Here is a 26706-nt window from a genome sequence, read left to right as displayed (position 1 = left end):
AAAAGTTAGAGGTGCAGCGGCAGCGGCGATCGCGAAACGGCGTCATGCGCAGCATGCGGAATCTCAAACTTTTCCGAAATAAATTTCCTTTTGAGTTGCAGGGACAATTATCTCGATTGGAAACAGTGCATTCACACCAGAAACCAGTCATAACTCATTTAATCAAGTTACTGTTAGCCTTGGTAATTCAAACATATGCCCAAAATTTTTCTCGCCGATTTCTCAAAATTTAATTTTGGACAGTCACCAGATCAATATTTCTGGCCCTGCTCTTGCTAGTTATTTTCTTTAAACCTAACCTCATGTATCTTGTGACACCAAGATAAATGTAATAACCATATGGGAAAATTTACTGAAAAGATTGTCTTGGCACCAAAATAGACCTTTCCTTTGAGTTTTTTTATGGTGTAACTTCGGCTCAAATTGGTATAACACATTAACTTTTACTTTAATTTACTTTCCAACCATTTCTGATCATATTGATATGTCAAACCTTGCCATAATTTAAATCTACATGTTCTGACATGTTTTTCCTTGCTTTCTCGAAACAGCATTTTTGAGACAGAGAATAAAAACCAGCCAAGGGACGAGGACGAAGAAAGACGATGTACACACGGAAGCTGGAACTAACAACTGTGCTTTATTGAAATAATAACATTTCCCAAGAAACCTTGCAAGGCATGCGCAGCTCGACGTCCAACACACAGCATAAAAGTGACAAACAAAAGCAACGCTTCGGAGATAACTAAGATACTAAGGTCTTTGAGATAAATAACTTATTTCTTTCTGCATCAACGATATAGATGCTGTGCTAATACAATTATCTCCTTGCATACTTATGTGATACGCTTCAAGAACTTCGCACTCTACCTTACCCTTGCCCCTACCAAGAAATGTGACATTTGAAAACAGCGGATAACAACCGCAATCCCTACAATGGCGAGACAAAGTATTAGTTCCACTGATGTGTGACAAAGAGTTGTGATGCTCTCGCAGCCTATCATTAATACACCGGCCAGTTTGGCCGATGTAAACTTTTTCGCATGTTAGAGGGATCTTATAAATAACACGTGTGGCACAAGGAATATAACAATCATCATGTTGCGTCGAGCATACAGGGGCCTTAGATCTGCCATGAGCAACACGAGAACAAAGACTTGATAGCTTGCAAGGAGCAGAGAAGACAACTTTAACGCCTTGCCTCGAAGCAACTTTTTTGATATTATGGGAAAGTCCATGCACGTACGGCATCACCTCAAGATTCCTCCATTCAGCTTCAGTAAGCTTGGGCACTTTTTCATTGCCCCTCTTAACTCTGTAGCAGCGATTCTGCCACAGCATTCAGAAGTGCATTTGGGAATCCTGCGGCCAGCAGCCGGCCAACCTGGCTGTCAAAGCTACTCTTTATTTGGTAGTGGCAACTTTTCTCTAGAGCACTGCGAAAGCAATTCGTAACAATACCGCTCTTAACGATTTTAGAGTGAGCGGAGGAGTACGGCAATAACGCTTTCTTGCTTCTCGGTAAAAAACACCAGCAGATATGCCCGTCGTCAAGAAAAGTTAGTTGAAGAAAAAATGAATTTGTATTAGCTCCTGTACTGTGCCACATCTTTTTAGCAAAGTTTGACAACTTACTATCAGGCTCTCTTCTTGACAAACGCGTGTGCAAAATTTTTAGATATGTTGATGATTTTTTGGTTATTTTAAAACTTCCACCGAATGACTCTTTTCATGAGGTTGTGAACGACGTCTTGAAGGCCTTTAAGGCTTGCACTAACACCCTTTGTTTTACGTTTGAACTACCCAATGACCAAAAGATAAGATTTTTAGAACTTCAACTAACTTTTCTTGACGACGGGCATATCTGCTGGTGTTTTTTACCGAGAAGCAAGAAAGCGTTGTTACCGTACTCCTCCGCTCACTCTAAAATCGTTAAGAGAGGTATTGTTATGAATTGCTTTCGCAGTGCTCTAGAGAAAAGTTGCCACCACCAAATAAAGAGTAGCTTTGACAGCCAGGTTGGCCGGCTGCTGGCCGCAGGATTCCCAAATGCACTTCTGAATGCTGTGGCAGAATCGCTGCTACAAAGAGTTAAGAGGGGCAATGAAAAAGTGCCCAAGCTTACTGAAGCTGAATGGAGGAATCTTGAGGTGATGCCGTACGTGCATGGACTTTCCCATAATATCAAAAAAGTTGCTGCGAGGCAAGGCGTTAAAGTTGTCTTCTCTGCTCCTTGCAAGCTATCAAGTCTTTGTTCTCGTGTTGCTCATGGCAGATCTAAGGCCCCTGTATATGCTCGACGCAACATGATGATTGTTATATTCCTTGTGCCACACGTGTTATTTATAAGATCCCTCTAACATGCGAAAAAGTTTACATCGGCCAAACTGGCCGGCGTATTAATGATAGGCTGCGAGAGCATCACAACTCTTTGTCACACATCAGTGGAACTAATACTTTGTCTCGCCATTGTAGGGATTGCGGTTGTTATCCGCTGTTTTCAAATGTCACATTTCTTGGTAGGGGCAAGGGTAAGGTAGAGCGCGAAGTTCTTGAAGCGTATCACATAAGTATGCAAGGAGATAATTGTATTAGCACAGCATCTATATCGTTGATGCGGAAAGAAATAAGTTATTTATCTCAAAGACCTTAGTATCTTAGTTATCTCCGAAGCGTTGCTTTTGTTTGTCACTTTTATGCTGTGTGTTGGACGTCGAGCTGCGCATGCCTTGCAAGGTTTCTTGGGAAATGTTATTATTTCAATAAAGCACAGTTGTTAGTTCCAGCTTCCGTGTGTACATCGTCTTTCTTCGTCCTCGTCCCTTGGCTGGTTTTTATTCTCTGACTATGTACCAACTGACCCAGATTTCAACCCTCCTTCAAGCATTTTTGAGGGTGCTGCAATTTTGGAGGATCAATATCTCTTGAACTATTTGTGCTATTGCTTTCATTTTTTTATTGCTACAAAGATACTTTCTTGAAGAGTGCAGTAAGACTCAAATAAATGCAATTATAATGAGGCAACATTTACAAAACTAATTATTTATAATGGGTGTCAAATCGAGCCTTTCCACAGAAAAGTTTGACGTACTGTAACATATCTCAAATTAATCTAGCACCTTCATTCTTGGTTAGCTGCACTCTGTGATATTTCTAGATAATTTTTGCAGGCTGATTTTCATCATGCCCTTGTGTGTTTAGTAATTAGCTCACCTCCAAATGAAGAACATTAATTAGGCAAAATTCTTAAAACTGTGCACTCTACAAAAGAAACAATTACATATTTAAAATCAGTATGTCAAAATACATAAGTGATGCAAGTTTAATCCAAATCGGTCCATAGATTAAAAACAATGTTCTAAGAGGGGTGTCCCCCCTTAACTGCAGACAACCAGGCCACAGGACAGATGTGTGCACGCAGCCACGTACGAATAACTGCCCGAGGTGTGGCAAACTGCATCCCAAGGAGACTATCCTTTTCTGCACTCCTGAATGTATATTATGCGGAGAAGCACACATGGCGGGCACAGGGAGATGCAAGGCTAAAGGGCGAAGACCTACAACCAACCCTGCACCTCAACCCTTCTCTCCTAAAGACAAGCCGCCCAGAGACGCTACTCGGAAGGCAGAACTCAACGCCACTCGCTCCACGTCGCTTCGCAAAGGAGAACACACAAAGGACCCACAGAATATGTCATGGGCCGACCGAGCAACTGGAGTCATCTCCAAACAAACCCCGCCACCCCAGCCACCCCAGGAAGATTCACGCGACAAGGAGCTCAGGGCCCTGGGGAAAGAGGTAAGCCGCCTTTCCTCCCCCACACCAACCCTTTTCATCCACCCTCCTTTCCCAAGCCGTACTTCCCACCTTCTCTCCAACATCCCCAGCCACGCAACCGCCCCCCAAAAAGAAACATACATCAGAACCCCCACCAGTATCACATGATGGCCTTGAGAAAGTTGAGGCAAAATTTGAAGCAAAACTAAAGGCTTTAGAAGCCCGGATAGATTCCAAAATCGACTCTCTCTTCACCCCTCATCATCATCAGCCTGACTATACCCACTGCAGGGCGAAGGCCTCTCCCATATTTCGCCAATAAACCTGGTTCTGTGCTAGCTGACCACTTGACCCCTGCGAAATTCTTAACCTCATCCGCCCACCTAACTTTCCGCCACCCCCTGGTACGCTTTCCTTCCCTTGGAATCCAGTGGAGTCCGCTTCACCCAACTCGAGAACAAAATTGACTATGTTCTCACGCCTGGTTCATACACTCGACATGAGAATGACCAACCTAGACACCCGCATTCAAACCTTAGAGCACACGCAGTTATCCTGAAGCACAGCAATCTCCAACTACCTCCTCTTCATCCGTCGCAACCACCACCCCCTTCAATGCCTAGCATACTTGACTCCCAATCGCTCCACTATGGCGGGGCAGTAAATTTACCTATTCTCCAGTGGAATTGCCGCGGCTTCCGGGTTCCTACCCTCACCCCGCCACCCCAAATCATCCTTCTCCAGGATACGGGCACTAGGGCATCACTGTCTAGTTTTATGCCCTACCACTCAGATGTCACGGACAAACCCAGGGTGTCCACGCTTGTTCACCGTTCAATTCCCCACCAAACACACACCATTACGTCACACGCCCTGCGTAATCACGGAAATCATTCATCACGCACACACAGTACCCTCCATCTTCATTGCGAATATACCAGGTGTCCCAGCTAACTTGTACCAAGGGTTACAAAATAATATATTTGAGGTAAGTCAGTGAAACCAGTTGCATACAACTACCAGCCTGCTTGCGCACTACAGGCAATTTTTTGTTTTGCAATTAGTTAATTGGCTAATTATGTTAATTTTTCTAATTTAATAAATATTCACCTTAGACCAAAAATGTGAATTGGAAAGTTGTAGAGCACCTTCAGAAACCCCCATTCCATTAATTGCGATCAAGAAAGTCTCACGTGTATCTTTTTTTCCGGGCTCAAAAGAAAGCCCGCGAAATACAAATAATACCACGTGACTAGCGCATTTGAGCGCAGCGATCGTGGTGCTCTCAATCGTGATTTGAGCGAACGAAATCAGCTGCAGCCGTAACCCGATGGTCCCGTTGCAGCGGCAGGCAGAAATGTTGGCGATGGTTGGAGCGAGCTCGAGCCCGCCCATCGTCACCGCGATCTTGGCCAGGCCTGTGCACCGCAGCAGCCTACATCACGACAGGCGGATGACGATAAAGAACCGGCAAATGAAGGTGCAGCGCTAATTTTAGTCGAGTCAGATGTCATCTCGCCCCTTTACCCACGCCTGTATCCGCAGATTCAGTGGCTTATACCTTTTCGCTCATCCGTTTGCCGTAAAGTTCGCTGATGAGAGAGAAGGAGGGTTTGTTAGAATCCCGGTGGTGTCGGCTCGCCGCTCTCGGTGCTACTTGCCCCATCACGTGGGCCGGCTGTCGGACGCGGGCGAAGAAGCCATCACAGGCATATCTGCCTGCCGCTTTAACGGGGCAAAGGAGACACGGCCGCAGCTAATTTCTTTCGCTCAAACCACGCCCGAGAGCACCCCAATCGCGGCGCACAAATGCACTAGTCAAGTGGTATTATTTGTATTTCGCGGGCTTTCTTTTGAGCCCAGAAAAAAGATACACGTGAGACTTTCTTTATCGCAATTAATGGAATGGGGGTTTCTGAAGGTGCTCTACAAGTTTCCAATTCACATGTTTGGTCTAAAGTTGATATTTAATCAATTAGAAAAATTAACATAATTAGCTAATTAAGTAATTGCAAAACAAAAAAATCGCCTGTAGTGCGCAAGGAGGCTGGCAGTTGAATGCAATTGGTTTCACTGACCTACCTCAAATGTATTATTTTGTATCCCTTGGTTCAAGTTAGTTGGGACACCCGGTATACCACCCCCCATCCCATCCAATGTCTTCCCTGGAGACGCTCTTGCGGGACCTCCACCGACTCGCTGGCAGGCACCCTCTCCTCATCGGAGGAGACTTCAACTGGCAGAACACCAACTGGGGCTGCAGCTATACTACGGGCCGTGGTCGATGCCTCTGGTCCCTAGTCCAAGAGCTGCGCCTCACTACACACAACAATTTCCACACACCCACGCGGATCGGCACCAGCGTTAGGCACGGACACCAGTCCGGACCCGACGCTCAGTCGCTTCCTCGGTGGCGTCACCTGGACAAGAACACAACACACACTGGGAAGCGATCACTACATCATTAACATATCGCTCCCTTTTAAACAATCCCGCTACACACACATCACCCACAAACTGGTGAACTGGGAAGCCATCCGTGCATTGCAGAAGGACGACTCAAACACACCTATCACTGACATCGAAGAATGGGTAGAATCACTTATGACCGATGTCCAGCACAATACCCGGCTAATTACAACCACACAGGACACCCCCACCCTAGCGCCCACCTCTGGGAGGCATACCACAGCCTACTTGAGCGTTGGAAACGCAACAAGTTAAACAGAACGCTTAAAAAGCGACTGGCCACACTGCAGATGCAGATACAACAGCATGCAGAGTAGGTCTGCCGCTATAATTGGGGGCAAGTTTGCGACGGACTCGCCGGCAAACTGTCCACCAAGCGAGCTTGGCAACTTCTTAGACATCTCATAGATCCCACACAGTCCAAATCTGCTACACAACACCATGTTACATGCCTCGTACACACACACAACAGCGGCTCGACGCTCTCCTTGACACACTTCAGCGGACACACACCTCACCCAGCACATCTGACCCCATGCCCCACTACTCAGGAAAACCTAACCCGGAACTAGATGCTGATATTTCGGAAGCTGAAGTAAGAGCGGCCCTTCTGACTCTCCGCATGAATTCAGCACCGGGACTTGACAAAATTTCCAATTCTATACTCCGCAACCTGGATGATAAATCAATCGCACAGATTACAGACTACTTCAACAAATGCTGGACGGAGGGCACCCTCCCCCAATCCTGGTGACACACCAAAATAATATTTATACCAAAACCTAACAAGCCCCTTAAACTAGAAAACCTCCGCCCAATCTCGCTCACCTCATGTCTCTGAAAACTTTTCGAGCACGTGGCACTTGCGAGATTGACACTTCACATGGCGGACAACGACCTTTACCCACACAGCATGGTGGGCTTCCGCCCCCATCTCTCCGCTCAGGACGCCATGCTGCAGCTCACTCACATCTTCGACCCGGCTATTCCGGGCCACACAAAGGCAGTCCTGACTTTGGATCTGTTCAAAGCCTTTGATCGCGTCGAACATCAGGCGATCATGACTGCCCTTTCTCCCCTGAACATAGGTGTACATCTGTACACTTACATTCAGGTTTTAACGGACCGCATGGCTGAGGTTCATTTTGGGCCCCTTGCCTCCCCACCCTACACCCTCAGGAGCGTCGGTACTCCACAGGGGTCCGTCCTCTCTCCTTGCCTATTCAACGCCACCCTCATTCCCCTCGCCCAGAAACTGTCCACAATACCTCATCTCAGACACACCCTTTATGCAGACGACATCACACTGTGGACCACACATGGTAGCGATGGCGACATAGAGGATACCTTACAAAGCGCACATCACTCATACAAGAACACGCCCAGAGCACCGGACTCTCGTGCTCCCCAGAGAAGTCTGAACTACTTATACTTCGCCCCACGACCCGCGGATGCCCCACCACACCCTTTGTCATTGAACTCGGTCGTCCCATCCCAGAGGTGAATACGCTCCGGGTTCTGGGACTTCACATCCAGAACAATGGCAAGAACACCTTAACTCTCAACAAACTAAAGCAGGTGACAGGCACGATATCGCACCTCATCCGCAGAGTTTCGGGCCATCACAGAGGCATGAAGGAGAACGACCTATGTCGTCTAATTCATGCCTTCATCCTCAGCCGTTTCTTATACACAGTCCCCTATCTCTGACTCAACAGGCAGGAAACGGACGCCTTGGACGTCAAGTTGCGCACGGCGTTCAAGACGGCTCTACATCTCCCAATCAACACTTCCACAGAACGCCTTCTACAGCTTGGCCTCCACAACACAATTGGGGAGCTTGGGGAGCTTGTGGAGGCTCATCGCCAAGCTCAATACTTGCGTCTCACCAAGACCTCCACCGGTCGCCATATCCTGGAAACTTTAGGCATTCGCGTCCCAACGAAGGACCCTACCCTCTTTCCTATACCTCGCCCCCTCCACCGAGACCTTCTCATCAAGCCTCTCCCTCGCAACATGCACCCCCAGTATAACGAGCAACGCCGCCGAGCCTGAGCTAAGGTGCTCCACAAATACTACGGCTCTGAAACGGACGCCGTCCGGGTGGACGCCTCATGCACAAATGAGGGAGCGGTACTGGCCATCACCAATTCCTTCCTGCAACCTCTTGCTACTGTCCCCCTCCCCTTGGTCACCTCCTCGGAGGCAGCCGAGGAAGCAGCCATCGCCTACACGCTTGCACACACGGAAGCATGCTACATAATTTCTGACACTAAAACTGCGATATTAAATTTTGCACGTGGTAGAGTTCACGTTTCTGCGGTCAGCATACTGAGCTCGCCCACCGCCAACCCGCCCCGCTATGTGGAGCTGATATGGGTGCCTGCACACTCCGGGAATCCTGGTAATGAGGCCGCCAATGTGTTAGCCCGAGGTTCTTTAAACTGGGCGCCGGTGGCCTCCGATCCGGGATTCGCGCGTGATCGCATGTACTACTTCAGTGAGCTAACTCAGGCCTATCGAGCTGAGCGACTTCTCTATCCCCCACCTCACCCATCTCTAGATAACTACCACCAGACGCTCTGGCGACGACTCCAGACGCGCACCCTCCCGTCCCCTTATAGTGAGTCTCGCTACCACCACATCCTCTCCGATCCCTCCTGCACCCTTTGCAACAACCCCACTGCCACCCTTGCCCACATCCTGTTCCAATGCCCGGCGGATCCTCCCCCGCGGGTTCTAGAGCACCTTACCACCTGGGAGGATTGGAAGACCCTGCTGCACTCTGAGGACCCGGTTCGGCAGAAGATCGCCACAGACTGGCTGCCGACGTCATGAACCATAGGAACATGAATGTTTCAGTGTAGTGGGGCCGTGCGGGGCCCAGGGGCATGCATGCCGAAAACTCCTCTGTATATTAATAAAGTTATTACTACTACTACTGGAACAGAATAGAATAATAAGCAAGAGAATTAGAATGGGGTACAAAATATGTAGCTGGCACATTCAAGCTATAAATAGCCATCTACAAGCAGTCTTCAAAAGGAAATTGTTCAACTGCAGCATCTTACTGCTATACTCACACCTATGGGGCAGAAACATTGGGGCTAGCAAAAGGGGTTGAACTTAATCTGAGCAGAAGGCAAAGAGCAATAAAACACACGAAGAGGAGTGTGGAAATATTAAAAATTTCCAACATGGGAAGAAATGCTTTCTAATATCTGATCGGTGAAAAAAACAATTGAAGAACTGGAAGACAGCATCGTACATCGTGTTTACTTCAGAATTCACACGGAATTTGTATGTAACATTAAACTGTAACCGAAGTTATACCGCACTAAAAAATTTGGTGTAAATTATATACAAGATTCCATATACAGTAAAACCTCGTTGGTGTATTTAAAAAGTAATGCTGGAAAAAAACGTATTATCCAGGAAAACGTATGATCCGAACTGCCTAACATAAAGGGGGGATAAGTAAAACAGCATTAGGGGAGACGAAACACGCGAACGACATACACACGCGCTGTTTTTTTTTTTTTTTTTTTAACGTGAGTAGACGGGCCCGGCATGTGGCTGCGGCCAAAAGGTTCATACATATAACAGAGGAGTGTTTCGTCTCCCCTAGCACTGTTTTACTCGATTCTTAAGCATGTACCAACCAGCCTGTATTTGCCCTCTTCTGGAATCTATTAAGGGGGGACCCTGGTCTTAACCCTTTCACTGCCGGGTTTTTTTCTCATCGCTGCACTCCCCCTGCCGGTTTTTTTTTCATGTTAGTTTCGTGAAAATTTTATGTTAGTAATGCACTGTGATGCTCTGCAGGACATGTAACAACTTTTATTCAGAATAACCTTGTAGATATTGCACTGAATACAAAAAATAAGAATTAACAAAACAATTATTTCCTAATTAGGATGTAAAGGTGTGTAGAAAACTTTTTTGGTGTGGTACTCTTCAAAACAAGGCACCACACAGACACCGCTATGATCGGAGTCCGAATTCATAAGCAATTCCTGAATTTCTTCGTCTTTCAAACCGCGGACGCACGCGGAACGCTGCCTCGCCATGGCTGCTCTGTCGAGGCCAAGATCAAGAGACGCATCTAAACAAATGCGCCCGATCTGTTGCTTAAAATTTATAATGTTTTATGAATTTATGTGTCTTCTCCATAGATGGCGCGACATGCTTGCATCGTTTTTTTTCTTACACGAGTATAATCTGGAGCGACAGGGAGCGAGTTAAAAAGTCAAAACGAGTATACTCGGGAGAAGCAGGGAGTGTGCATGTGTGGACACACGAGTTATCTCGGGAGTGGCAGTGAAAGGGTTAAAACAGTAGTTTTTTATTTACTGGTAGATTTTGATGAAAGTTGCACCATTTATGCAGATTTTTGTGCTGATTTCAAATATGCACATTAATTTTATGTAAACCATTTAGTTCTGAAGATATTGAGCACTTTATGTTCTTTGTTTGGAGGTGAGCTGTCAGTAAAACTACAGGAGTTATGATAAACACTGACGTATCAAATCAATTTAGAACACGCAGAGAATGCAAAAATAAAGATTGAATGTCCTGGTTCCATTTTAACCAAAGTTACAGCTTGTCAAAGTTCAGAAACCAAAAAGCCACCTTGACACTCCAGAAAACATGCAATTTTTAAAAACTTTCCTCATTAAATACTACAAATTCATTTATATTTTTGCACTGTACATGAGCTTACCTTTCTGGTGCAAAGGAATTATAGCAATATCATAAGTAGAACCAGAGATATCGCACCTCCAAACATGTACCGTCCTCAATATTTTGATTTTAAGAAATTGAGGAAAAACGTGTTGATAAATTTTTGAAGCACCAAAGCTAACAGTAACTCATTAAAGTGGGTTCTGACTAGCTTCTGATGTCAATGCATCATTTACCATCGATATAATTCGCCCTCAAGGAATGAAATTTCCGGCAAATGGAATGCATGGTCCGGAGGCCACCACCAAGACGAGTGCGTTTGCATCGTGACCTCCGCAAAAGTTGGTGCCAAGTTGTGGCACGCGATCGCCATTCTCACGTTCATGCAGTAAATGCAGTCGGCCTGCAACTAGTGATAAGCGACCGTTGCTCATCTCGCACCGCTTAGCATTCAGAAGAAAGTTTATTTCAACAAGATTTGGGATTCCGCGCAATCTTCTCTATGTTCTGCATGTCGCGGGACGCTGCTTCGCGACTGCCGCTGCGGCTGGTCGCGGCACTACCTCAAGGCGATCTATCCCGGCGTTGAAAACTGCACTTTCTTATCTGCACCCTCACGATTCGGTACGCGGCAGATCGTGCCGCTCCTCGCTATCGCACTGAGCACAACAGGCTATGCTACGCTGTTATCAGGCCATCGCGGACTCGACGCGGAGCGTCGTCATTGATTGCACGTAACCAGATGCGGCGATGCAGCATCCCCGGTGCGTTTATCTCCTCTCGCTACTTTTCTTTAGCGCACCGGCCAACCTGAAGATTTCAAAATTCGCAAAACCTCCGCGACCAGGGGGGGGGGGGGGGGGGGGGGCTGTTTTTGTTGTTTTTTTTTACTTTCCAAACATTTATCTTTAGCGACACCCTTGCCAACAGGTTTTCCAATGCCAACAGGTTTTCAAGAGGCAAACTTCGGGACTTCATTTCATCCAGAATCAGATTTCCAATTTCCTGACCCGTCGCTTCCCCTTGGATTGTACCGAGGCAAAGGAGGCGACTTTCAACTCTACTGGTCTCTTTAACGAAGTATGTCGCAACAATAGGGTAAAGCTGCGTATCCCTATTGTTACTTCCGTCCACAGCAATCGAAAATACCTGCTTTTTTAGGGCATCCAGCAAAGGAGTCTGCGTTCGCGGCCATTTCACGAACAATTGCCATCGTCTTCGTCCGTCCACAGGCGTAGCGTTTGGCTTCCTCACACTTATATAAGGGGGTACTTGGGGAACATTTTCCGGAAAAGTGGTCCAGCGTGATCACCGACACTGAGCGGTATGTTGTGTTCAACTAAAAACGCCGTGAAATGACATTGTGCACGAATCACACCGAGGTCGCTGTCACTGCGAACAAAACTTCTCAGTCTCGGCTGGCTGTCCGCGGCTCGCACGTATCCTTGGTGCTTTTTCGAAGTAATGTGGATCTTTATGTTGGACTTGCCACCATGTGAAATGTTAACATCACAGGCACACGTAGGGCAAAATCCAAACTTCTCTCCTTTCTTAGATGGCACGAAGCACGTACATTCTGCCGCGTACGACTTCAAGAATGGGCAAAATCCGAACTTCTCTCCTTTCTTAGATGGCACGAAGCACGTACATTCTGCCGCGTACGACTTCAAAAATACTTGGAAGTAATGTCGCGGCTTTGAGCCCGCCATTGCACTGCGAAACCGCTACTACTAAAACTTCAGTCACACTGAGTCGGACGCGGCCGCAGATCACTCAAAAACAGAGGCCAACACCAAAGTTGTCCAAACACGTGAACAAAGGAACAGCCACTAGCCTGGCGGAGGCGGTATCGAGTTTTGGATATGAATTCGTGTTCCCCCGAGTAGACGATAGAAGTCACTACAACGTTTGCAGCTGCTGATGATGATATCACAAATATGTGTTGCCCTCTCGTGGCCGCCAAAGGTACCATAATAGTGTTAACATGGCCTCTGAGATTACCCTTCCGCGCGTGTGGTGTTATCTCGGAGGCTATGATGTTAATAGATGTCCGCACTTTTTTTTTTCCGAAAATAAAACATTTTTCGTAAAATTTCCCACATGATCCGTAAAATCAAGACTGGTCAAAATTCGTACATTTTACGAAAAATTTGGAAGAGTTTGCAGGTATGCTATAGGCTAATAACGAAGCGTGAATCTCAATACTGCGCATTTCGCGTTGTGGTTACGATGAGGGAACGGCGCTAGGCCGACTAGGCCTACAGGAGAGACCTTTCAAAATGGCGACGGACCGCGAGCAGTCGACACCGCCAGCCAACTAAAGCTCGCCATTTTGCTCACGTGTGGTGGGAGTCCAATAGCAGGGCGTGTTTCACGCAATTTTGTTCCTTTGTTTTCCACTTCGATGGGCTCACTCATGGTCACCAGCCGAGATATAGGAATGGCCTGAATCGCGATCTTTTGAACGATACCAAGATTATGCCCACGGACCGCGTATTTCTCGAACTGCGGGAGATCGAAATTCGGCGTGATTTGACCTCAGTTTAAGGGCCACACACACAGATTCTCATCTTTGGGAACGCTGTAACACGCAAGTTAGGCGATATTTTTCAAAGAAACTTCGGAGATAGCTGCGGAAAGATCTCAGAATCGCGAAAACGAGGAGATTGAAAATCCAATTTTCTGACTGATTTTTGGCTGCAAAGACCCAGGTCCCCCCTTAAAAGAATAACTTCTGAATGAGGTACAAAGGCATTTAAAAGGGAGGCTTTCATTGCATAAAAGTGTATATTAGCAAGTATAGGCATGAAGTATGCACAACTCCTTTTATTTGGCTCTCGCAGAGTTTAGTCCGTATCTTGCGTTACCCTAAGGGAAGAGATTTAGCAATAGATCTGGTTCGCAGAAGGAATGACGAGCTGGAGTTCGCTTCCTTAATTGTTTCAGGATGCTTCGCCCCCTTACTTAAATGACATGTGGAGGAGCTATCGTGATAGCTTACAGTCACTGCACTTTTGCTGCTTCCCCCCGAACCGAACCGCTCGTATGCAAGCGAATACAGAAAAAGCTCGCGAATTCGAACTTTATGGAACCGGGAAAAACGTTCAAACGAATGGCCTCGAAAAAACTGACAAGAACCATTTTCATTATGGTAAATTTACCTTAATATCTCGCGTAACAACCTTCTCGCATAATGAACCTGTCCCCCACTTTTTTAACTGAGAATTGAAGAAAAAAGAAAATGCATTCATCAGCACATCCCTTAGTGTCGCGCGTCACCGTCGCATTCCACCACTCATTCCTTGGCACTGTGCCAAGATGATGCGCAGCAAGATTTCGTTATGTCAAGGTTCCCATGTTCTAGCTGCTCAAATAAAGTAATAGGTCAGTGGAACACTGCTAGTGAATGGGAATTTGTAAATTGCCAATTCAGAACGTAAGCAAGAAATTCTAGCAATAATAAGCACTAACAAAAATACCGGATGTTTTATATATCAGGAGGATAATGGGTGATAGCAAACAAATGCACATTTTTCTTCATGTGAGCAAACAGCGAGCACAGCGCCGATGCCGCTATTTTTGTGCGGCAATATTTTGTCTGGCCTCACATACACGTACCATATTTGCACACGTAATGAACTTGCCTCCCACTTCTGCCACGAACTTTGAAAAAAAGCTAGCCGTTCGTGAATTTAAAAGGATACACGAATTAAGATATCCAATTCTATAAGGAAATAGACTTCCGTGGGGTATAGACAAGCATCATGTTTGTAAACAAAAGTGGTGCTGTGATCAGCAGTGACATGGGGTGTAGGCAAAATGCAGCGTGCCTACACTGCGCCAAGTGACACTGCCTTCGAAACCGGTTCGCACATGTGAATATACTGAAGCGTAAGCTTCGTTAGTGCATAGAAATAGTTTGGCTTATGCCTGGAGAGAAGCCAAGCACTTCTACAGCCGATTACTGCTGGAATCACTCGGCTAAGAGCTGATTGGCTCCCTTCTTCGTGGCCTCAACAGCGCGCGGCTACGGTGGGCGGCTGTAGTAACTGATTAAGTTAAATGAAGACGAGAAAGTGCAATATTTAAGAAAAGCTAATAGTCAACACTGTTCAACTCCCAGGCATATTGCTAGCACATGAAATGAGGACAACAATATAAATGACGAAGTGAATTCATATGACGACTCTTGATGAGCTTCGTGCTTCTCCAAACACCTTCACTCTAAGAAAAATATTACCGACAAGTGTAGAGAACTAGAAATCATATTTTAGCTCCCTGTACCTGCAACTTAAGCGACAGAAATTCATTGAATAAGAACTTAAAGGGGCCCAAAACAGCCTTAGCGATACAGTTTCCCTATGCCTAGTATGTGAAAGAATGTCGATATAAGATAACCTTCCCGCAAAAATTTTTTAAATGCGGCATTTGGAAGCAGAGTTATTTGCAATCAAATTTTGAATATCTGCGCCTTCGCGGCTTTCCTCCTCTTTTCAACTTTTTAGCGCGCGCAAAGGCTGGCCCTCCTCCAAGGCCTCGCCCACTGACACGTCACAACTGACGCATCTGTGCTTTTACTTTTTTTGCTTAGCACCACACGCCGCAACTTCCGTTTTGTCGCGCTTGCTTGCCGACGCGCCGCCGGGGGCCTCTTGTCGTCTGCTTCATCGTCATCGCCCTTCGGCACAACCCGCAAGTTTTGTTGCCACGCTATACATCCCTGGCGTTGACCTCACCTTCGATTTTGTGTTACGTCGTGTGCGCGACGGGTGCAGAACAGTTCTGGGCTAGACTGGTCACTCTCTTGAGTTCGCGAAGGCAGTTATCGAAGCGCTGAAATCTTGTTGTTGACGGGACATGAGCGGGAGGTTGTTACAGTGTGCAGTCCCTGGCTGCGAAGGTATTGCTAGTGACGGCAGGAAAAACATTCTGCATCAAGTGCTTCAAAACGCCAACCTCCGGAAACAGTGGCTACAGATCATCGGATAGCCAGTATCGGTGAAGACAGTGTTTATTTACGTTTGCTTTACCCGGATATGTGGTTCGCGATTTGGGGATCCCAACAAGACTGAGTCTGCGTGAAGGAGCGGTACCAACGCTGTTTCTTCCAACCCTGCCGGTAAGTGTAAAATGAAAAGATTGTGATAATATTAGCTTTAGACGCGTTATCACAGTACAGAGTGGATTGTTTTTTTTTTAACTCAGGCGATCTTGCTCGGCGTTGTGGCATGCATATAGCAAGATTTGTCATGATCACTGTGAACTACACTGCTCAAAATAAACCAGTGGCGAGCTTACGATGGGATTCTTTTTTTTTTTTTAATGTTATGCTAGTCGACCCCACGCACCAATGCACCCATATAAGCCATATACTATCATCGTCGGGGTTCAGCAGCGGATTCTTGAACGGCGGGTACTTGTGGGGGTCGAGTCCCATCTCGGTACTCATTCGCCGAAGTCGCTTTTCAAGCTCGGGGTCCATAATATTCGTACCGCAGCAAGGGCATGAGATGTTAGCGAAAGACTAGAAATTCAAAATCGAGATCGCAGAGAGCGGTCTTCCGGGCGTTGCGGAGGGAAACTCTCTCGTGCACCTTGCCCGAACATTGAAACCTCCGTGTTTAGGTTCCTCTTGCTTTTGACTATATGATGCCCCTTCGTGAAAAATAACGATCGATTGTAAAGAAAAAAAAAAAAGGAAGGGGATGAGGAGAAGGGGACTGCGTAGTTTTGCGCTGTGGTGTAGTTTGTCAGCCGCGGTTCGGCGTCAGCTGACTGCAACGGCGAACACGCGCGCCGACAGGAAGTAAACAAACTCTGTTCGGTGCCCGATTATTATCGCAGCATGACTCCCGCCCTGTAGCTTTTTTTTCCTTTTTTTTTTTAACGCCGTGTGGTGTTTGTACAGAGCGCACCCTGAAATGTCGCGCGGATGGAGCCGCGTCCAAGTTTACCAACCGAGGCGGCCAGGAATTAGAAACATGTGAAAACCGAGATGGGCGTTAAGAAGAAAGAGAAGAAAGTCAGGAATGAAGAGATGGAAACAGAAAAAAAAAGTGCCAAGAGGCTTTACCCTTCAGCAGGAGGGGGAGGGGGGGGGGGTCGCGAATGAAACGTTATCACTCGCGTGAACTGGCTTAGTCGCTCAAAGTTGTGCCTCTTTATCCCTAAGCGATCAGCTGCCGATCGGAAGTGTAAGAGTTGGTTTTGACAGGAGCATAGACAGGAGTTATACACAACTAGATTTTTCCTGCGGAAAGGGGGGGGGGATTAACCATAACAAGGGAAGAGGACTTCTCCAAATGGCTCACCGACAGCAATAAGAGCAAGAGCCTTCTCCGGTTCCTAACGGAAAATAATTTGCACGGGTTCTTATAATGTGCCTTATGGCAAGCTTGCGTAATAAAAAAAGAAAAAACAGCGCGCGCATGCAGTAGTGCAACGATCGAGTGTTACAATGTTACAAGTGGCTCACAAATGCACATTTATTTTTGTCCCAGCTTTTCCAGGAACAGCGGGTGCCGATCATCAGCCAGCTGGATGGAATGGAAGTGGACCTCGCAGGAGATGGGCGTTGCGACTCCCCGGGCTACAGCGCCAAGTACTGCACGTACAACGTTGTTATCATTCAGACTGACCATATTCTACAATGGGAAAAGGTAAGAATAGGAGAGGTAAGGCAATGCTGCGATATGAAAATTGGCAAGCTGCAATTCATATTAACTGTGTGAAGTCAGCTGCAGTGCCCAATAGTGCGAGCATGGGGCCTGGCCTAAACTTAACGAGTCTCAGTGCAGTCTTTAACAAAAGGCGACAATTTCTGCATATTATTAGGAGAAATTATTTTCAGCCTCACCAAGAGTGCCCTTGGCAAGTGCTGCTTGCATGGCTATACATAAAAAGAATCAAATTAATCATTATATAATACAAACAATTGAATTACAAAATGTTTTATCGTTGCAAACCAATGGTGAAGAGGTACATTTGCTGACATATATTATTATGTAATGAGTTTTTAATTTCATCTATCTACAGACCACCACCCAGCTATCTGGACATATTGCAAGAGCAGCAAATCGCCCATACAGCACTACTTTGATCCTTGGTGCATTACTAAAGATGCATGCAGTTGCTTGCTTTAATAATTAGGGCGAATACATGGTAATAACAATATTCTATACTGCATTTAAGAAGTTGGAAGCTGTGAGCAGGTCAAAGGGCTGTGAAGCAATAGAACCATGGATCCAGACAATCACAAGTCTATGTTGCTGCCCTTGGCCAGGGTAATGGTGACCTGATCATCAGCATGTAGCAGCCTGTTGAACCACATATGCGATAAGCGTGATGGCCATGATAGACCATACATCAAATGCCTGCATTAGCTCCTTGCAAACAGGCAATGGATGAGCAGAGGTAATCTGTTTTGTATAGTTTTTTTTTGTAAAGTTTTCACTTTGATGTTGTTTGAAAGGTGCACGGCTCACACTTGTGGCATTTGTCAACCAATGATAAATTTAAGAGATAGGTAATGCAAATAGAACTTCACAGAAAAAACTTTGTATACATTCGCACATAACAGGAAGTTCACATATGACATAGCTGAGAAAGAAACCCCTAATGAAGTGAAGAAACAAAATAATGTAAATGTGAGTGCTGAGACTGCAAGATATTTTAATACTGAGGCAGCTTGGTTATACATGCTAGTATGGAACACAAAAACAATGGGATTTTCCATACTGTCCTATACTGACAATTTTAAAGAAGACAAAGTGTAGCATGTTTGCTCGACAACATCTCTTAGATTTCTTTTCACCGTAATATAGTACAGTAGAATCTCGATGATACGATTACGGCTGGTACAAATTTCGGGATGATACGAATTTTAAGAATGCTTTGAACGGACTACATTGTATAGAATACGTTAAGATTCGGGGTGATACGAAGAGTTTCTGAACCTGCTGCGGTTGATACGAACGTGCAAACCAGTCGTGCATGCGAGCGGGCCGGCGCGGCTGGCCTCAAGAGGGTAACATAACCGACGCGGCCGCCGCCAACTCCCCCCCCCCCCTTCCCCCGCCGCGAATGATAGGAACGAACGTTGTACAAACGCACAAAGCCACCGAGCAGCTCAGCACAAGAGCTCACAGGGGGAGAGGGTACCCACCGCGGCCGCTGCCTCTCCTCTCCAACGCCTCTCACCCCACTAGCCACCCTACTCCCCCCTCCCTTTCGTAGCAAACCGACGAGCACTAGACAAGGACGGCCAAGGCGAAGCACGTGCCCAGTCGTGTACGTCACTCATTCGCTGGCAGCTCATTGGTCTATCGAAAAGTTGTCTCGCCGGCTGTTCCCAGGAGGACTGTGACGCTGGCTGCCGCTACAGTAGTTCTCCGGTTCTCCATTCGCCGCTTCTTTCTGTCGTTCGCAGTGACGTGAACTGCCCAAACGTTAGAAAGACGCAAGCGTTCGCTGCTGCCGAAATGTCGTGGAAGCGTAAAGCCCTTTCTTTTAAGGAAAAGCTTGAAGTGCTGAAGAGGGTCGACGAAAAGAAGAAGAGTGTCGACTTAGCAAAAGAGCTAGGGTTGGCACCGTCAACACTCTGCACCATTGTTGGGTAGCGAGATGTCATCTTGAAGAATGTGCAGCACTTCGGTGCGAACGTGAAGCAGGCTAAAACAGCGACCCATGTCAAGCAGGAAGAGGTTCTGCTGACTTGGTTCCGCGAAGTGACAGCGGCCGGCGTCAACGTGGACAGCAAGGTGATACATGAAAAAGCCGACACCGTCGTGCTTTCGCTTGGAATTGAAAATTTCCAAGCGTCTGGGGGATGGCTGCACCGGTTTAAGGAGCGGCACGGACTTGTCTGCCGGGTCGTCTCAGGTGAAGGCAAGAAAGTGGATCAGTCAGCTGTAGATGAGTGGCTGAACACGCTGCCGGCGCTGATTTCGGAGTACGCGCCACGTGACATATTTAATGCCGACGAGGCGGGCCTCTTTTTCAACCTTCAACTAGAAAGAAGTTTGTGCGTAAAAGGCCAGGCATGCCAGGGCGGCCAGAAAAGCAAGGAGAGAGTAACAGTACTCTTTTGCTGCAACTCGGATGGATCAGAGAAACTCCAGCTTACCGTCATCGGTAAGTCGAAGAAACCGAGGTGTTTCCGATCGGCGGAGCGTTTGCCTGTCTTTTACAAAGGCAACCAATAGACGTGGATGACTGGAGATTTTTTCCGCGAGGTCTTGACAAGCCTTGATCGGAAAATGGCATCAAGAAACCGGAAAAGTTTGCTTTTCGTGGACCAGTGCTCTGCCCACCCAAAGGAAATGACATTCAATAACGTGAAAGTCAGGTTCCTGCCGGCGAACACTACCAGCCATCTTCAGCCACTGGACGCTGGGATAATTAGAAATGTGAAACATCATTTCAAAGGACTTCTAGTGAGGCGTCTGCTGGCAAAAATTGACCGTAAAGAAGCAAACTTGCGGATCAGTCTCTTAGATGCTTTGCACTTTCTAGCCATGTCGTGGGATGGTGTAACTTCAGACACAATCTCGAACTGTTTTAGAAAGTGCGGATTTGCCATCGGAATTGCTGCGGCTTCGGCAGGAGATTGTCAAGAGCCAGACGAAGACCTCACGATTGATGGCTGGGACAATCTGGAAACTGAAGCTTCGGTTCGGGACTTCGTTACCGCGGACGACAATGTCGCGGGCTGAGGTCTATTGAAGACTTGGTCAATGAAGCGAATGATTGCGAAAGTGAGCCTGACAGCGATGGTGACGCTGATGACGAGTGTGATCAGCCACCGTCAAAGGCAGATACTCTTCAAGCTTTGGACGTTCTGCGCCGCACCGTAAGTGCCAGCAGCGTGAGCGACGAAACCGCGGCACGGTTTTATGCCTTTCAGGTGGAGCTTGTCCGCGATTTCAACAGCAAAAAAGTGCAGACAAGCATTACGGACTTTTTCGGCCGCAAGTAGTTCGCCATAATAAACTTTGGTTCATTTTCAATTCATTCCCATGTGGGTGTTGACTTGTTTTGAATCATACGAATTCGGGATGATACGAATATTTTGCGTGCTCCCTTGCAATTCGTATCATCGAGATTCTACTGTAGGACAAGACCTGGGGTGTTTTTGAGAATATGATGCTAAAACTGTTTTCAGCTGCAATGCAGCAGCTGTAAGCAGGTTCAGCATCTACGATTGACTAGAACACACACCAACACTGCAACTCATCAGCCAAATATTTATATATATTTTTTTATGTATATATTTTTAACAGATTCATGTGCTTTCAAGAAGCTGAACTCCATTCTGAAGAACTCCCAGTTTCTGATTGACACTCGACAACTGTCTCCCACAGCCCAAACATCTTCCCTTGAATCTTTTCACAACTTTGTCATCAAGTTTGCTCCCAAATCAATGGCATACTCGAATGGTGGGATGCAAGTAAGGTTTGTTGAATGAAAGAGAAGACTAAGACATTATTTTTCCCTCCAGTGTGACTATGTAGTCCAACTTTTCTGCATGGCATGTGCAAACAATAAGTCCTTGCATGAAGCTTTTAATGTATGTACATAATATTGTCATTATAAAAGGAACAGAGACCATAGGAAATTGAACACAGTGCGAAAAAGAAAACCAGAAGTTCTAATCATTTGCTCCATTTCCTTTTGCTCCTTTTGATTCTTCAACTTGCTAAGCAGCCCATTGGAACTTGCAACTAAGCAGACTGCTTTTAGTTCGTGCTATGGAATAGCCCTGGAGGGCTGAAAAATTGCTTTGTGACCAATTTCAAGCACCTCAAAACAGTCATTCTCATGGTCTAGTGCTGAGGTTAAGAGAAAAAAAGTTCAAAGGTTTTTTTTTTTTTAATGTGAGGAGGGGGAAGCTGCTGTGTTACTTGACACATTTGGCACCTTCTTTTTATGGAAGTTGGGCTTGACTTCAGTCTCCTTAGTGCAGTGCTTGATCTGGAGCTCTCATGTTATCAGGCCAGGTAAAATGAGACCCTACAATTGCGATTCACAGGAGTCGACCCTGACAACTGCCAAAAAAAGTGCCCTCCATGTAACTCAATCCCAACTTCTGCATAAAGTAGGCACTCAATGCACCTTATGAGCCAGCTGCCACAATCCTTCCATCCTGATAGTAAATACACTGCTGTAAAATTAGCTGAACTTATCTTGTGTCTTTCTTTTCGAAACTTGGAACACTTCCATGTCAAAGGTAGTTATCATACATTTGGAGGAGACAGCAGTGCACACTTCTGACATTCAAGGATGCTTCATATAATATGGTAAAAACATATTTGGTAGAATGGTAGCACTAGCCATTCTGTAATCCCCTTCCATGGAAAAAGTGAGACAGGAGGCTATAGACGTACTGCACAGGCCACCAAGGGTCCTCATTGAAAGTCATTGCTGTTATATAAGAATAGGCAGATGGGATGAGATAAAGAACAGTGCACCAGGAATACATACAGACAGAAATGACATGAGCTGAGACACTGCAATGACACAAAGTTGAGGGCGAGCATGGAGGGCTGGCTGGAAAAACACCTTGTCTCTCTTTTGTGCTCCTCATCTTAGTGCAGTCCCAAGACAAAGGTAGTTTTTAAAGAACTGGAAGTTATCAGCGCAAGTTTCCGACCCCTCTAGAACCATCTCGAATGTCCCGAAGCTAATGTATTGAAACTGAAAGAATGCTCAAGGTTCACCTGATCACTTGGACTAATGATGATCGCTAGAATACCACAGAAGGCAGAACACGGGTGATCCACGATATGAAGTTGTATAGCCCATGTCATACATTCATTTTGCTGCTTGAAGATCGTTGCATCACATTTTTAATTTGATATAAAGGCGCTGGATATAGAAGCTAAAACAGAAGCAATCTCTGCTGCAGTGATGTGAATATAATGCATAATGGTTTCTTATAGTAGCCTCTACTTAGCATAATTTTGCTAGTAGGCAACAAGAAACACATTTTTTTCCAAAGTATGAGAAATTCATTCATATTTACCTTCTTTTTAGGTCACATCTGGCTGTTATTCACTTCAATGAAAATTCTTCTAAGCTCCAGGCACAGAAAAAGAAAGGAGAGGACGGCTGGAAAGTGAAAATGGCAAAATCAAGAAAATGACATTTCAGTGCCGCTTCAGTGAAAATGGAGCATACTTTTTGTAAGTTAAAACTTCCTTTTACTTATATTATTACACAAAAAACTAAGTGAACTGTTGTAATCACGATGGCTATTTCGCGCAGCGTACGTCCAGAGGCGCCTCCAGGATGCGGAGAAACGGTCTCAGGGCTCTTCACACAGAGACACAGCTGCAAGCATTAAAGCCCCTTGATACTTTGAAAGTTACGCCAACGATTGAACTTTGCCGCCGCCGTGCTACCTCCTCGCCTCCTCCTCGCTCCTTGCGCGCCCCTTCGCTGAAGGCCGGCTCTCCGCCCGATTTCCTGAGCGACGATTGGTCTCCCTGCCGTTGCCCTTGGCAACCGACGCGCGTCCGGCGTTTTCCTTGTGTTTTTTTTTTCCTTCGCGCCATTTTTCTCCTAGTCTCGGCGAGCGAATATTGCGCGCTGTGCTTTTATTGCAGCATGCAAGCTCTATGCTGTGCTGTTGCGCGTACAACTGCAGCAAGCGGCCTGAAGATGGTTATGCGGTAATCATGATATCTCAAGGCAAGCGTGACGGCTTGCGCACGAGTCAACTGATTCACAAGATTAGTCGAAAGACGTTCATTCCTAGAAGAACAGAGTTGTTTGCGACGAAATGTGCCTTTCTCACTCCCCGTAATAACGCGTCACCTGACGCTGCGTTTTTTATTCCTGCTTGCTCCTCAATATTTTTGCGCCGGCAACATGTTCATTGTATAAAAATAAGATTGTCCTTTGCAGCATGCTGAATATTCTGCGAGGCTCCAAGGCTCCATCATTTACCACGCTTCGACTTCTGTACAGTCAGAAATAGGGCGCTATAATCTGCTTTTTGCTGTCAGAGATAACTGGAAAATTACAATCTCTCGATTGCATTTGTCGCGATTGTGCTAGGATCCCTGGCCTCCTTCACTAAAAATCAAAATTCGGGCTTGTAGAGGAGCTAGCCTTTCCAGCTTGTACTTGTAGTGTGCATCAGTTACTCGGGAGCAATGAATGCTGGCCCTGAAAAACTCTTTGGCAAGTAAACCCGAGGTATTGCGGGTAATCTGCACTAGTTAGGTCGTACGGCATGTTTTTTTTTTTTTTTTTTTCAATTCTTGAATGTGTCTTGCCATGCTTCGAAGCACGCGTGGGTTAAAAAGTATGCGTTCGTTTTATCAGGGATACGGCCAATGTACAGGAGGTGTTCACATGATCACACACACTTCACTTTGACCATGACTACTAGGCGTTGGCAGGTTACCTTCGCTTTGCAAGCTGGAGCTCTAAAACCGCGATTCCGCGTATTCATTTACGGCGAGAAAAGTTTTTTCATCGATTTCAAATCAGCCGGAATCATTGCATCAATTTTCTGTATTTACGAAACTTAAACAATCAATAATGATTATAGTTATGATGTAAAAACAGGGGAACATTTTGCGAGCAACAATTCTTAGCACTGTAACATATTACTCAGTTCAATTGTACGCAAGATTTTTTTTTTCACCTAGCCTGAGTGATTAACTCATCGCTCTATGTTCTAGCTACATTTCACTAAAGACCAGTTTGAGCCGCCAATATTACACGAACTCGAAAAAAAAACAGGCCCAACGCAGTTCCATCAATTTTCTCTCACCGACCTGTCCTGAAGTAAAGGTAGCCTCCTCGACAGAGACATGAACCTCGCGCTGATAGTAGTCAGTTATTTCTATGGCTTGCTCTTTTCCCACCTCCATTTATAAGAATTAAAAGTCAATGTGTAGTTGTCTCGTCAGGTATTATAATAGAGATATGACAGACAATGTAAGTCAATGAAAATTGAAGTATATCAATGGGTCATGGGATGGCATCAGATTAAATAGTGATGGTTATGAATAGTGATAGGTAATGATGGTGGCTGTTACGAATAATAATAGTAAATGATAGTAATAGGCCCGGATAGTGAGGTGATAGTGTTCGTTGCAGATAGTGACAGTTACGATAGGTCTCTGGCATTAGTAGATGTAGTGATAGATAGGATAGCGATAGTTAATGAATTGGCAGTTATATGCTTTCTCATTTCCGCACGTTGAAAACCTATGTGCACCCTGTAATTTTTTTATTTGATTGTTGCGTTCAATGAAATCCAGCTCTTTTACATAGCACATGAGGCCACAGCATGCTTGCCCCAGAACTTCAGTGTGTCGGCAATAGGGTCCACCACTTCTCCCAGTGTACCCTGCTGTCTTTTAACCACATGTGAAGTCAGTGAGTGGCCGCGTACTCACTGCCGTGGCAAACCTGTTCCTTGCCTCGAAGCGGCAAGGAACAGCTCAAAATTTGGTTTTATACAAAATTAACTAAATCGCGAATCGCTAACTAGCACAGTGCCATTACACTTGGCCTAAGCTTTCCAACGGTATACGGTTCGATGTTGCTGCTAAAATTTAGATTTTAATTGCAATTTACTAAATATCAATTAATTTGGCCCAGTAATTGATCAAAATACATGTACAATTAACCAATAATCCAATCTCATGGTTGATCACGTGACATATACTATGCTTAGAGAGATAGCTTGACAGTAGCGAAATAGACTAGGTCCTGCTTTGGCCTTCTCCGATCTTGAAGTTCAAAGCACCAGCCTGGATCGTTTTCCAAAGTTTTACTGCGGTGACAGATTTCACGCTCTAAAAAAAAACAAACACAAAGTCAGAGGCAGTACTAGATTAGGTGCACAAAGTAAAACCTTAATATGTGACTTAAAAAGTGTCTGTAGCACAGAACTCGCCTGAAAGCTTTGTTTATCAGTATTCTCCATTAAAACAGTTCTAAGAAAAAACCAATCAATTCATGAACTTTACTTTCGGCATTCTCTATGCTTTTCTAGCAATTTTTCAAAAATTTTGTGCACTCCTGGAGCGCAGATCTAGCCCAAAAGCTCGCGCTTCACTCACTGCTGCGGCAGGCCGGCGGGCGTCTAGGAGAAAAAGCATGTCGTGCGCAGCGTTCGCCACCGCCGCGCGAGGAGAATCGAGGAGGAAAGCGTGGCGCGGAGGAGAGTGTCGCTACTTTCAAATTATCAAGGGACTTTAGCAAGCATAGCTTCAGAGCGCCACCTTATGACTGATGCCTATGAAAGACCGTCAAAAGAAGTAATTGCTGCACACAGGCACAGATTTGTGCTTCATCATGACTATTCAATTGCACAGCACAACTGTCAGTACACTTAACCCAAATGCTCAACAGACTGGCATCAGCGAGGCACAGCATTGGCCGCTGGAGCCAAAACAATTGTTTCAATATGTTTGCTGCGACTAACAATAACTGGAGCGCAGTTTCATATCACTTTTTTTGTCGTAGTGAGTGCAGTCTTGTACCCATGTTTCTGTGTTTCGCTTCTGGCTGCGGCCAAGCAAACGTGCACACAAAGCATGTTGCTGTTTGCTTATCGCGGCAACTCCACATGGTATGCGACCGCACGCAGGCCCTTCAAGTATTGCATCAAAGCTGCCACTTGAAACAAAAAGTAGGAAAGACAGAGCAACTGTGGGTTCAGGGTGTGTGTAAATCTAGATAGCGAATAATTATGCCGATCAGAGTTGTTCAGCTTCTTGAGGTCAAGCTGGAAGTAAATGGAAGTAATTAAA

The 26706-nt window shown here is 45.8% G+C and overlaps 1 long non-coding RNA gene across 3 annotated transcripts in view; it reads right to left on the bottom strand.

Annotated features, from left to right (window-relative positions):
- LOC146183966 (uncharacterized) overlaps positions 1-26706 on the bottom strand; it is a 129536-nt gene that overhangs the window by 78167 nt on the left and 24663 nt on the right. The window contains exons 5-6 of one of the 3 annotated variants that reach the window (XR_014708529.1): positions 22953-23038; positions 17399-17534 (exon numbers count right to left, since the gene is read on the bottom strand). The exons of the other annotated variants lie outside the window; for them this stretch is intronic. This is a non-coding gene — a long non-coding RNA (uncharacterized LOC146183966). Of the gene's footprint in view, positions 1-17398; positions 17535-22952; positions 23039-26706 lie in introns of those variants that run through there. 3 annotated transcript variants of the gene reach the window in all.

Source organism: Amblyomma maculatum, chromosome 7 (genome assembly GCF_055883805.1).
Source record: "Amblyomma maculatum isolate TAMU_Amacu chromosome 7, ASM5588380v1, whole genome shotgun sequence".
NCBI lineage: Eukaryota > Metazoa > Arthropoda > Arachnida > Ixodida > Ixodidae > Amblyomma > Amblyomma maculatum.
Note: the sequence above shows the minus strand (reverse complement) of the source record. Positions and strands in the feature narration are given on the sequence as shown.